Here is an 11654-nt window from a genome sequence, read left to right on the forward strand (position 1 = left end):
GTACGTGCTACCACGCCCAACTAATTTTTGTATTTTTAGTAGAGATGGGGTTTCACCATGTTGGCAGAGCTGGTCTCCAACTCCTGACCTCAAGTGATCCGCCCACCTCAGCCTTCCAAAGTGCTGAGATTACAGGCGTGAGCCACCGCGCTGGGCCGGGTCTCCTTTTCAAGAACAGGATATATCTTTCTATTTGTTGATACCCTCCTCTTTGTGTCCTCGGTAGCATTTTAATGTTTCCTTAATATGGGCATTTCTCATTATAGTCATTCCTTGGTGTTTTACCTGTATAAGTGCTATAAAAATGGGATTTTTTAGTTTTGTTCTCTTTTTTTTCCCCAGCCACCTACTGAATTCCCTCATGATCTATAATAGTTTTTGTTTTGTTTTGTTTTGTTTTTGTTTTTGTTTTCTGAGATGGTGTCTCGCTCTGTCGCCCAGGCTGGAGTGCAGTGGCGCGATCTCGGCTCACTGCAAGCTCCGCCTCCCGGGTTCACGCCATTCTCCCGCCTCAGCCTCCCGAGTAGCTGGGACTACGGGCACCCACCACCACGCCCGGCTAATTTTTTGTATTTTTAGTAGAGACGAGGTTTCACTGTGTTAGCCACCATGGTCTTGATCTCCTGACCTCGTGATCCGCCCACCTCAGCCTCCCAAAGTGCTGGGATTACAGGCCTGAGCCACCATGCCTGGCCTATAATAGTTTTTCAATTAATTTTTTTAGGTTATCACCTATAAATAATGCTAATTGTGTAATAATTTTTCTAGAAACAAGTTCTTGCCATGTTACCCAGGTTGGTATGGAATTCCTAGGCTCAAGCAGTCTGCCCACCTTGGCCTCCCAAAGTGCTGAGATTACAGGCGTGAGCCACCATGCCTAGCCCTAATATTTTTAAATCTCATCTAAATGCATCACGTAGTACCTCCAGAACAATAGTAAATAGTAATGGACAGCTCTGTCTCAAACCTGATTTTAAGGGCAATACTTTTAGTATTTTCTCATTAAGCAGCCGTTGAAATACATATATTTATTTTATTATGCTAAGGAAGTATCCATATCTTATTATTTCATAATAATCCAATGGATAAGGAATAAATAAAACAGAAAGACCAGATAGAAGGCTACTGTACTAGGGAGATGGAGAAAAGGTGGAAGGTTGGAGATACGCCTTAGAGATAGAGTCAACAGGATTTATTGGTGGGCGTGGGTCCTAACTCATATTTTACGGCCTTGGGTTACTAGTTTGTTTAATCTGAGCCTCACTTTCAAATTAACATTTGGTAAACATTAAGTGAGTATTTACTATGTACTAGGCATCTTAAGATACAACAGCCAGCGAGACAGATCTGATACATAAACTTCTGGAGCTTGTAAAATAATCACAATTATTGTTTTTGTAGACAAGTGCTACAAAAGAGAAGCACAAGATATAACTAGCGACCGATTCTAGGTCTGGAGATGAGGAAATCCCTCCCTGAGGAAATTTAAGATGCAACCTGAAGAATAAATAAGGGTTAGCTAAACTGAAGGGGTGTTGAGGAGGAGAGCTCTGCTGATGGGCTAAATGGTATGTGCAAAGACCCTGTGATAGAAGAATAGTTTGGCTGGAGCTTGGGAATAGAGAGATGAAGCTAGAGAAGTAGGTGGGTAACATATCATTCAGACTTACAGTCTACAACAATTTTGAACTTTACCCTAAGAGCAATAGGATACCAGTAAAATTTTTTTTCCAATGTAGTAAAGTGTGTGTGTGTGTGTGTGTGTGTGTGTGTGTACATAGATATAAATTTTTTTTTCACTCTGTTGCCCAGGTTGGAGTGTAATGGCACAATCTTGGCTCACTGCAACCTCTGCCTCCCAGGTTCAAGAGATTCTCCTGTCTCAGCTTCCCTAGTAGCTGGGACTACAGGTGTGCACCACCACACCTGGCTAATTTCTGTATTATTAGTAGGGATGGGATTTTACCATGTTGGCCAGGCTGGTCTCGAACTCCTGACCTCAAGTGATCCACCTGCCTTGGCCTCCCAAAGTACTGGGATTACAGGCATGAGCCACTTCGCCTGGCCTGTAAATAATATAAAGTATACTAATCTTAAGTGTATAGCCTGAAGAAGGGTTACATAGGTAAACACCCATGTTACCATCACAGAAGATATGCAACATTTTAGTTCCTTAGAAGATAACTTCATGCCACTTTCCACTCAGTCATGCTTACTGCTTGAGTTCCAGTTTATATTCTGGGAGACATATGATATCCCAGAGATATCCACTTTTTTCCCTATTTTGACTTATATCCCCATCAGTAAGTGTGTGTTTGTTTGTTTGTTTTTAAGATGGAGTCTTGCTCTTGTCGCTCAGACTGGAGTGCAGTGGCGCTATCTCAGCTTACTGTAACTTCGGCCTCCCAGGTTCAAGCGATTCTCCTGCCTCAGCCTCCTGAGTAGCTGGGATTACAGGCGACCACCACCACACCCGGCTAACTTTTGTATTTTTAGTAGAGACGGGGTTTCGTCATGTTGGCCAAGCTGGCCTTCAACTCCTGGCGTCAAGCGATCTGCCCATTTCGGCATCCCAAAGTGCTGGGATTACAGACGTGAACCATCACGCCTGGCCTCATTTGGGTTTTTTTTCTTAATGAGTTTTCAGTTTGGAATAATTTTAGAATTACAGAAAAATTGCAAAGATAGTACAGGGTTCTGGTATACCTTTCACCCAGCTTCCCTTAATGTTAATATCTCACATAGCCATGATACATTTGTCAAAACTAATTAAGAAATTAACATGGTTGAAACATATTAACTAAACTACAGATTTTATTTAGATTTCACCAGTTTTTTCCCTAATATCCTCTTTCTGTTCCGGAATCCAATCCAGGACACCACATTGCACTTAGTGACTGTGATCCTTTAATATTTAGTCTTCTCTGATCTGTGACAGTTTCTGTCTTTGCTTATTTTTTCATGACCTTGGCAGTTCTTTTGTTTTTGTTTCTGTTTTTTTCAGAGACAGGATCTCACTCTGTTGCCCAGGCTGGAGTGCAGTGGTGTGATCATAGTTCACTGTAACCTCGAACTCCTGGGCTCAAGCAATCCTCTCCATCTTGTAGCCTGAATAGCTAGGGCTACAGGCGTGCAACACCATACCTGTCTTTTTTTTTTTTTTGAGATGGGGTCTTACTATGTTGTCTTGAACTCCTGGCCTCAAGCGATCCTCCCACCTTAGCATCCCAAAGTGCTGGGATTATAGGCATGAGCCACCACATACATGACCAACCTTGGCAGTTTTTAAAACTACACTTTTCTGATTAATTATTTTGTAGGCTGTCACGCCGTTTGGGTTCATGTGATGTTTTCTCATGATTAGAAACATTAGAAACTGCCAACCGAGGCCAGGCACCGTGGCTCGTGCCTGTAATCCTAGCACTTTGGGATGCCGAGACAGGCAGATCGCTTAAGTCCAGAAGTTCGAGACTAGCCTAGGCAACATAACTAAACCCCATCTCAACAACAGCAACAACAAAAAAACAAAAACTAGCCTGGTGTGATGTGTGCTTCTAGTCCCACCTACTTGGGGGGCTGAGATGAGAGGATCACTGGAGTCCAGGAGGTCAAGCCTGCAGTGAGCTGTGATCACACCACTGCATTCCAGACTGGGAGACAAAGCGAGACTCTGTCTCAAAAAGTTTAAAAAAGGCCGGGGGCGGTGGCTCAAGCCTGTAATCCCAGCACTTTGGGAGGCCGAGTCGGGCGGATCACAAGGTCAGGAGATTGAGACCATCCTGGCTAACATGGTGAAACCCCATCTCTACTAAAAAATACAAAAAACTAGCCAGGCGAGGTGGCGGGCGCCTGTGGTCCCAGCTACTCGGGAGGCTGAGGCAGGAGAATGGCGTAAACCCAGGAGGCGGAGCTTGCAGTGAGCTGAGATCCGGCCACTGCACTCCAGCCTGGGCGACAGAGCGAGACTCTGTCTCGGAAAAAAGAAAAAAGTTAAAAAAAAAAAAAAAAGAAAAAGAAAAAGGAAAAAAGCAACTGCCAACCTGTCTTCCAAAGTGACTCTACCATTTTGTATTCCCAAAAGCAATGAATGAGAGTTCCTGTTGCACATCCTCACCAGCATTTGGTGACGGTGGCAGTGTTTTAGAAATTCTAGTAAGACCAGCATTTGGTGGTTGGTGGCAGTGCTTTAGAAATTGTAGTAGGTGAACAGTGGTACCTTACTGTGGTTTTAATTTTCATTTCTCTAGTGACAAACGATGTTAACCAACTTTCATAGGCTTATTTGCCTTCCAGATATTTTATTTTTTGAAGTGTCTCTTTAGATCTTTTGCTTGTTACTAAATTGGATCATTCGACTGTGTGCAATGGTTCACGCCTATAATCTCAGCACTTTGGAAGCCATTGGCGGCTGAATCGGTTGAGGTCAGGAGCTCGAGACCAGGCTGACCAACACGGTGAAACCCCATCTCTACTAAAAATACAAAAATTGGGCCGGGCATGGTGGCTCACGCGTGTAATCCTAGCACTTTGGGAGGCCGAGGTGGGCGGATCATCTGAGGTTGGGAGTTTAAGACCAGCCTGACCAACATGGAGAAAACCTGTCTCTACTAAAAATACAAAATTAGCCGGGCATGGTGGAGCATGCCTGTAATCCCAGCTACTCGCGAGGCTGAGGCAGGAGAATCGCTTTAACCCGGGAGGCAGAGGTTGCGGTGAGCCGAGATTGCGCCATTGCACTCCAGCCTCGGCAACAAGAGCGAAACTCCATCTCGAAAAAAAAAAAGAAAGAAAGAAAGAAAAGGAAAAAAGAAAAATACAAAAATACAAAAATTAGCCAGGAAGGATGGTGGGCACCTGTAATCCCAGCTACTTGGGAGGCTGAGGCACAAGAATTGCTTGAACTTGGGAGACAGAGGTTGCAGTGTGCCGAGATTGCATCACTGCACTCCAGCCTGGGTGACAAAGCAAGACTCTGTACCAAATAAATAAATAAATAAATAGGGCCATTTTGTTGTTGTTTGTTTGTTTGTTTGTTTTTGAGATGGTCTCGCTCTCTCACCATGCTGGAGTGCAGTGGTGTGATCTCAGCTCACTGCAACCTCCACCTCCTGGGTTCAAGCAATTCTTGTGCCTCAGCTTCCCGAGTAGCTGGGATTACAGGCACACGCCACCACACCCAGTTACTTTTTGTATTTTTAGTAGAGATGGGGTTTTACCATGTTGTCCAGGATGATCTCGATCTCCTGACCTCGTGATTTGCCCGTCTCGGCCTCCCAAAGTGCTGGGATTACAGGTGTGAGCCACCATGCCCCGTCAGGCCATTTGTTTTCTTTCTTTTTTTTTTTTTTTTTTGAGACGGAGTCTCGCTCTGTCGCCCAGGCTGGAGTGCAGTGGCCGGATCTCAGCTCACTGCAAGTTCCGCCTCCCGGGTTCACGCCATTCTCCTGCCTCAGCCTCCCGAGTAGCTGCGACTACAGGCGCCCGCCAACTCGCCCAGCTAGTGTTTTTGCATTTTTTAGTAGAGACCGGGTTTCACTGTGTTAGCCAGGATGGTCTCGATCTCCTGACCTTGTGATCCGCCCGTCTCGGCCTCCCAAAGTGCTGGGATTACAGGCTTGAGCCACCGCGCCCGGCCCCTGTTTTCTTATTCTGTTTTAAGAATTCTTTATTCTGGGCCAGGTGCAATGGCTCACACCTATAATCCCAGCACTTTGGGAGGCCGAGGCTGGTGGATCATGAGGTCAGGAGTTCGAGACCAGCCTGGCCAATATGTGAAACCCTGTCTCTACTAAAAATATAAAAAATTAGCCGGGTGTGGTGGCACGTGCCTGTAATCCCAGCTACTCGGGAGGCTGAGGCAGAAGAATCGCTTGAACACAGGAGGCAGAGGTTGCAGTGAACCGAGATCACACCACTTCACTCCAGCTTGGCCAACAGAGCGAGACTCTGTCTCAAAAAAAAAAACAAGAAAAAGAAGAATTATTTATTCTGGATACAAGTCCTTTATCAGATACATCATTTGCAAATATTTTCTCCCAGGCTGTGGCCTGTCTATTCATTTTCTCAACCTATCTTTCACAGAACAAAAGTTTTTATTTGTGATAAGGTACAATTCATCATTTTTTTCTTTATGAATTGTGTTTCCAGTACCTGAAAACTTATCACCAAACCCAAGGTTACATACACACAGGGTCTCCCGTGCTTTTTTCTAGATGTCTTACTTTTTACGTATAAGTTTATGAGCCATTTTTTGGTGTAAGTGTGAGGTATGTGTTGAGGTTTTTTGGTTTTGTTTTTACATATGAATGTCTAATTTTTCCAGCACTGTTTGTTGAAAAGACTGTTCTTTCACCATTGGATTGGCTTTGCATCTTTGTCAAAAATCAGTTAACATTATTCGTGTGGGTTTATTTCTGGGCTCTCTATTGGCTCCATTCACCTAAGTTGTCTACCCTTTAGCTAATACCACACTACTTGCTTTCTAATAAGTCTAATAAGTGGTAATTTCTCCAACTATTTTTTTTTTTAGTTCCTTTTCATTTCTTTCCCTTTTCATATAAATTTTAGAATCAGTTTGTCAATTTCTACCAAAAAAAAAGCTTCCTATGATTTTGATTGATAATGTATTGAATCTATAGATCAAACTGGGGAGAATTAACATATTTACAATATTGAATTTTCTAATCTATGAATACAGTATATCTTTCTATTTATATATATATATATATATATATATTTTTTTTTTTTTTTGAGACAAGTTCTCACTCTGTCACCCAGACTAGAGCGCAGGCTAGAGTGCAGTGGTGCAATCATAGCTCACTTCAACCTTGAACTCCTGTGTTCAAGTGATCTTCCCACCTCAGTCTCCTAAGTAGCTGAGAGTACAGGCACACGCCACCATGCCTGGGTAATTTTTTATTTTGTGTAGAGACAGAGTCTTTCTGTGTTGTCCAAGCTGGTCTTGAACTTCTGGCCTCAAGTGATCCCCCTGCCTCACCCTCCCAAAGCACTGGGATTACAGGTGCACCCAGTTTGCACTCAGCCATTTATTTATATCTTTGTTGATTTCTGTTTTCTTTCTTTTTTTTTTTTATTTGAACAGTTTTTTTTTTAATTTTAACTTTTTTTTGGAGGGGAAAGAGAGTGGTCATGGACATACTGAAGTAGACACAAAACTATAGAGAATACTGCACTTCCCAGGGCTCGCCACACATGCTTCAAAAATTACCAACAACTTGCCATTTTGTTTCATTATCTGCACCCACATCGGCAGATAAAGGAGTCTAAAAAATGTCCCAAACATGAAATCCCAAAAATGTGATTTTAATCATGAATATTTTCACAAGCATCCTAACAGATAGGAATATAAAGAAAATACACTAAGATTTTATACCTAAGAAAATTTTATTACTAATTTTGGATAATTCTAAGCTATTATCTCTTCAAATGTTTCTCCTGTCCTATTCTTTTTTTTTTTTTAAACTAAGTCTGAATTAGACAAATCCCGTCCAAGTCTTTCTTCTCCTTCGGAAATTCCAATTATGTGCATGTTAACTCATTTGATATTCTTGGATGGTATTTTCTTTCTTTCTTTTTTGTTGTTGTTCTGTTTTGTTTTCCCCACTCTTCTTTCTTTGCATTTCAGTTTGGGTAATTTCTATTGACCCCTACACTCAAGGTCACTGATTCTTTTTTTTTTTTTTTTTTTTGAGACGGAGTCTTGCTCTGTCGCCCAGGCTGGAGTGCAGCGGCCAGATCTCAGCTCACTGCAAGCTCCGCCTCCCGGGTTTATGCCATTCTCCTGCCTCAGCCTCCGGAGTAGCTGGGACTACAGACGCCCACCACCTTGCCCAGCTAGTTTTTTTTTTTTGTATTTTTAGTAGAGACGGGGTTTCACCGTGTTAGCCAGGATGGTCTCGATCTCCTGACCTCGTGATCCGCCCATCTCGGCCTCCCAAAGTGCTGGGATTATAGGCTTGAGCCACCGCGCCTGGCCGGTCACTGATTCTTTTCTTTGCTATACTGAGTCTACTGAGGAACCAGTCAAAGGTGTTCTTCATTTCTGTCACCATGATTTTATTTCTTTTTTTTTTATTTTTTTTTTACTTTTTTTTTTTTTTGAGACGGAGTCTCGCTCTGTCGCCCAGGCTGGAGTGCAGTGGCGCGATCTCGGCTCACTGCAAGCTCCACCTCCCGGGTTCACGCCATTCTCCTGCCTCAGCCTCCCGAGTAGCTGGGACTACAGGCGCCCACAACCGCGCCCGGCTAATTTTTTTTTTGTATTTTTAGTAGAGACGGGGTTTCACCGTGGTCTCGATCTCCTGACCTTGTGATCCGCCCGCCTCGGCCTCCCAAAGTGCTGGGATTACAGGCGTGAGCCACCGCGCCCGGCATGATTTTATTTCAAGCATTTCCATTTTATTCTTATAGTTTCCTCTGCTGAAATTATCCATCTTCTTTTGGCATGTTGTTTACCTTTTCCATTAAAACTTTTAACATAATCATGTTACTTTAAATTCCATGATTGATGTCACATCTGAATCTGTCTGATTCTGATTTTTTTTTTTTTTTTTGTCTTTTTAGATGGTGTCTTTTTTTTTTTTTTTGAAATGAAGTCTTGCTCTGTCGCCCAGGCTGGAGTGCAGTGGCACTGTCTCCATTCACTGCAACCTCCGCCTCCCAGGTTCAAGCAGTTCTCTTGCCTCAGCCTCCCCAGTAGCTGGGTTTACAGGACCGTGCCACCACGCCCAGCTAATTTTTGTATTTTTAGTAAAGACAGGATTTCACCATATTGGCCAGGCTGGTCTTGAACTCCTGACCTCATCATCCGCCTGCCTCGGCCTCCCTAAGTGCTGGGATTGCAGGTGTGAGCCACTATGCCCGGTCCAGATTGTGTTTTATCTTTCCTTTTTATATACCTTTTGGGTTTTGTTGAAAGCTGGATGTGCTGTGTAAAACAATAGATACTGACATAAATATTCTGTATTCTTGAAGATAAGCATTCATTTCTTTCTGCTACTTCTCTAGTGTAGAGGTTTCTGTTAATGTAGTCAGGAGGGCTAGGTTTGAGGTTTGCTTTTGCGCCAACATGTATTATTATTATTATTTTTTTTTTTTGAGACGGAGTCTGGCTCTGTCGCCCAGGCTGGAGTGCAGTGGCCGGATCTCAGCTCACTGCAAGCTCCGCCTCCCGGGTTCACGCCATTCTCCTGCCTCAGCCTCCTGAGTAGCTGGGACTACAGGCGGCCACCACCTCGCCCGGCTAGTTTTTTTTTTTTTTTTGTATTTTTTAGTAGAGACGGGGTTTCACCGTGTTAGCCAGGATGAGACAACATGTATTATTATCCTCAGTGCATCTGGGGCTTAAAATTCCTCTAGTGGTGCCTTGTTTTTGTCTCTTGGATTTGTATCTTCCTTTTGCACTGTTCCCCAAATAAAGTCTGTCTCTTGCAAGTTCTCCCAGATACATTCCTCTGTTATTTTTCACTGGATGCCTGTCATGTGGTGGTAGGATATGAAGGAGGTTATGTGTTTCCTTGTGTTATGATTGAGCCTCAGCCTTAGGGAGGCACCATGAACCTGGATCTAAGTTCTAGGGTCCATGTGGATAACGTGCAGGTTTGTGACATATGGAACCTGGATCTTGTGTGGCCTTCATAATTGCCCTTCCTCCAGGAATAAGGCTAGGGCTGGCAATTATTCCAGTCCTCACTAGAAGGAAGAACTTCTTTTTTCCCCTGTTCCCTTCCCCTAATTTCAGTGGGTTTCCGTCAATGCCCTCTGCCTACAAGTGAAGGGGTGGCCTACCCCTCCACACCTGTGGGCGTTTCTCGTTAGGTGGAACGAGAGACTTGAGAGAAGAAATGAGACACAGAGACAAAGTATAGAGAAAGAAAAAGTGGGCCCAGAGGACCAGCACTCAGCATACAGAGGACCCACGCCAGCACCAGTCTCTGAGTTCTGTAGTATTTATTGATAATTATCTTTACCGTCTTAAAGATAAGGGAGCGGCAGGATAATAGGATCATTGTAGGGAGAAAATCAGCAGTAAGACATATGAATAAAGTTCTCTGTGACATGAATAAGTTTGAGGAAAAGTGCTGTGCCTTGATATGCATATGTAAATATCTCCATAAACCTTTTTAGTTCATAAAGAGCAGCATTGCGCTAGCAAGTCCCGCCTTTCGCCCTAAGGCGGTTTTCTCCTTTCTCAGTAAACAGAACATACAATCGGGTTTTATACTGTGATGTTCCATTGCCCAGGGACGGGCAGGAGACAGATGCTTTTCTCTATCTCAACTGCCAACAACCGCCAAAAGGCCTTCTTTCCTCTAGTACTAGCCCTCCTCAGCACAGACCCTTCATGGGTGTCAGGCTGGGGGACGATCAGGTCTTTCCCTTCCCGTGACGCCGTATTTCAGACCATCACATGGGGAGAAACCTTGGACAATACCTAGCTTTCCTAGGCAGGGGTCCCTGCGACCTTTGGCAGTGTATGTGTCCCTGGGTACTTGAGATTAAGAGAATGGTGATGACTTTTAACCAGCAAACTGCCTTCAGGCACTTGTTTAACAAAGCACACCCTGCACAGCCCAAAATCCATTAAACCTTGAGTCACCACAGCACATGTCTCTTGCAAGGACGAGGTTGGGGGTCGGGTCACAGATTAACAGCATCTCAAATACAGAACAAAATGGAGTCTCTTATGTCTATTTCTTTCTATATAGACACAGTAACAGTCTGATCTTTCTTTCTTTTCCCCACATACAAGTTTTGTGTTTTTTGTTTTTTTGAGACAGAGTCTCACTCTGTCCCCCAGGCTGAAGTGCAGCGGTGCGATGTTGGCTCACTGCAACCTCTACCTGATGGGTTGAAGTGATTCTCCTGCCTCAGCCTCCCAAGTAGCTGGGATTACAGACACCCACCACTTGGCTAATTTTTGTATTTTTAGTAGAGATGGGGTTTCGCCATGTTGGCCAGGCTGGTCTCGAACTCCTGACTTCAAGTGATCCACCCCACTCGGCCTCCCAAAGTGCTAGGATTATAGGCATGAGCCGCAGCATACGGCCTGCCTATAAGTTTTTATGACCTTCCCCTTGCAGATTAAGTCTTGTCCTAAAGGAATGGAGTCTTGGCCATAGCTGCTGTTCTGTTCCCCACCCCCAGCCAGCACCATGGAGCAGGAGGCGTCAGAATTATCCTGTTTTGCCTCTCTATGTCTGCAGCTTCCAGTGCTTCATACTCTCTCAACAGCCAACAGTAGGCCACTGTTAATTGTTAAAAATTTCCAGCTTAATCTTCTCACTTAAGTAAGGAAATGCTCAGGTTCTGTTTCTCCCTATAGGTGCCTGTCTCTCGGTTTCAGGTTAATTGCCCTGTGACCTCAATTATCTTAGGAAATCAACAAAAGTCATTTGTGTGCAGTTTTTCCAGCTATTTTCTTGTTGCATAGCTAGGAGCAACACTCTTGCCATCGTTTCAGTTTGAACTAGAAGTCCACTAAAGGACTTTAAGCAGAGAAAGGACATGTTCAGATATGTAATTTTTTTTTTTTAATTTATTATTATTATACTTTAAGTTGTAGGGTACATGTGCATAACGTGCAGGTTTGTTACATATGTATACTTGTGCCATGTTGCTGTGCTGCACCCATC

This window comes from Macaca thibetana, chromosome 11, assembly GCF_024542745.1.
Source record: "Macaca thibetana thibetana isolate TM-01 chromosome 11, ASM2454274v1, whole genome shotgun sequence".
Taxonomy (NCBI): Eukaryota; Metazoa; Chordata; class Mammalia; order Primates; family Cercopithecidae; genus Macaca; species Macaca thibetana.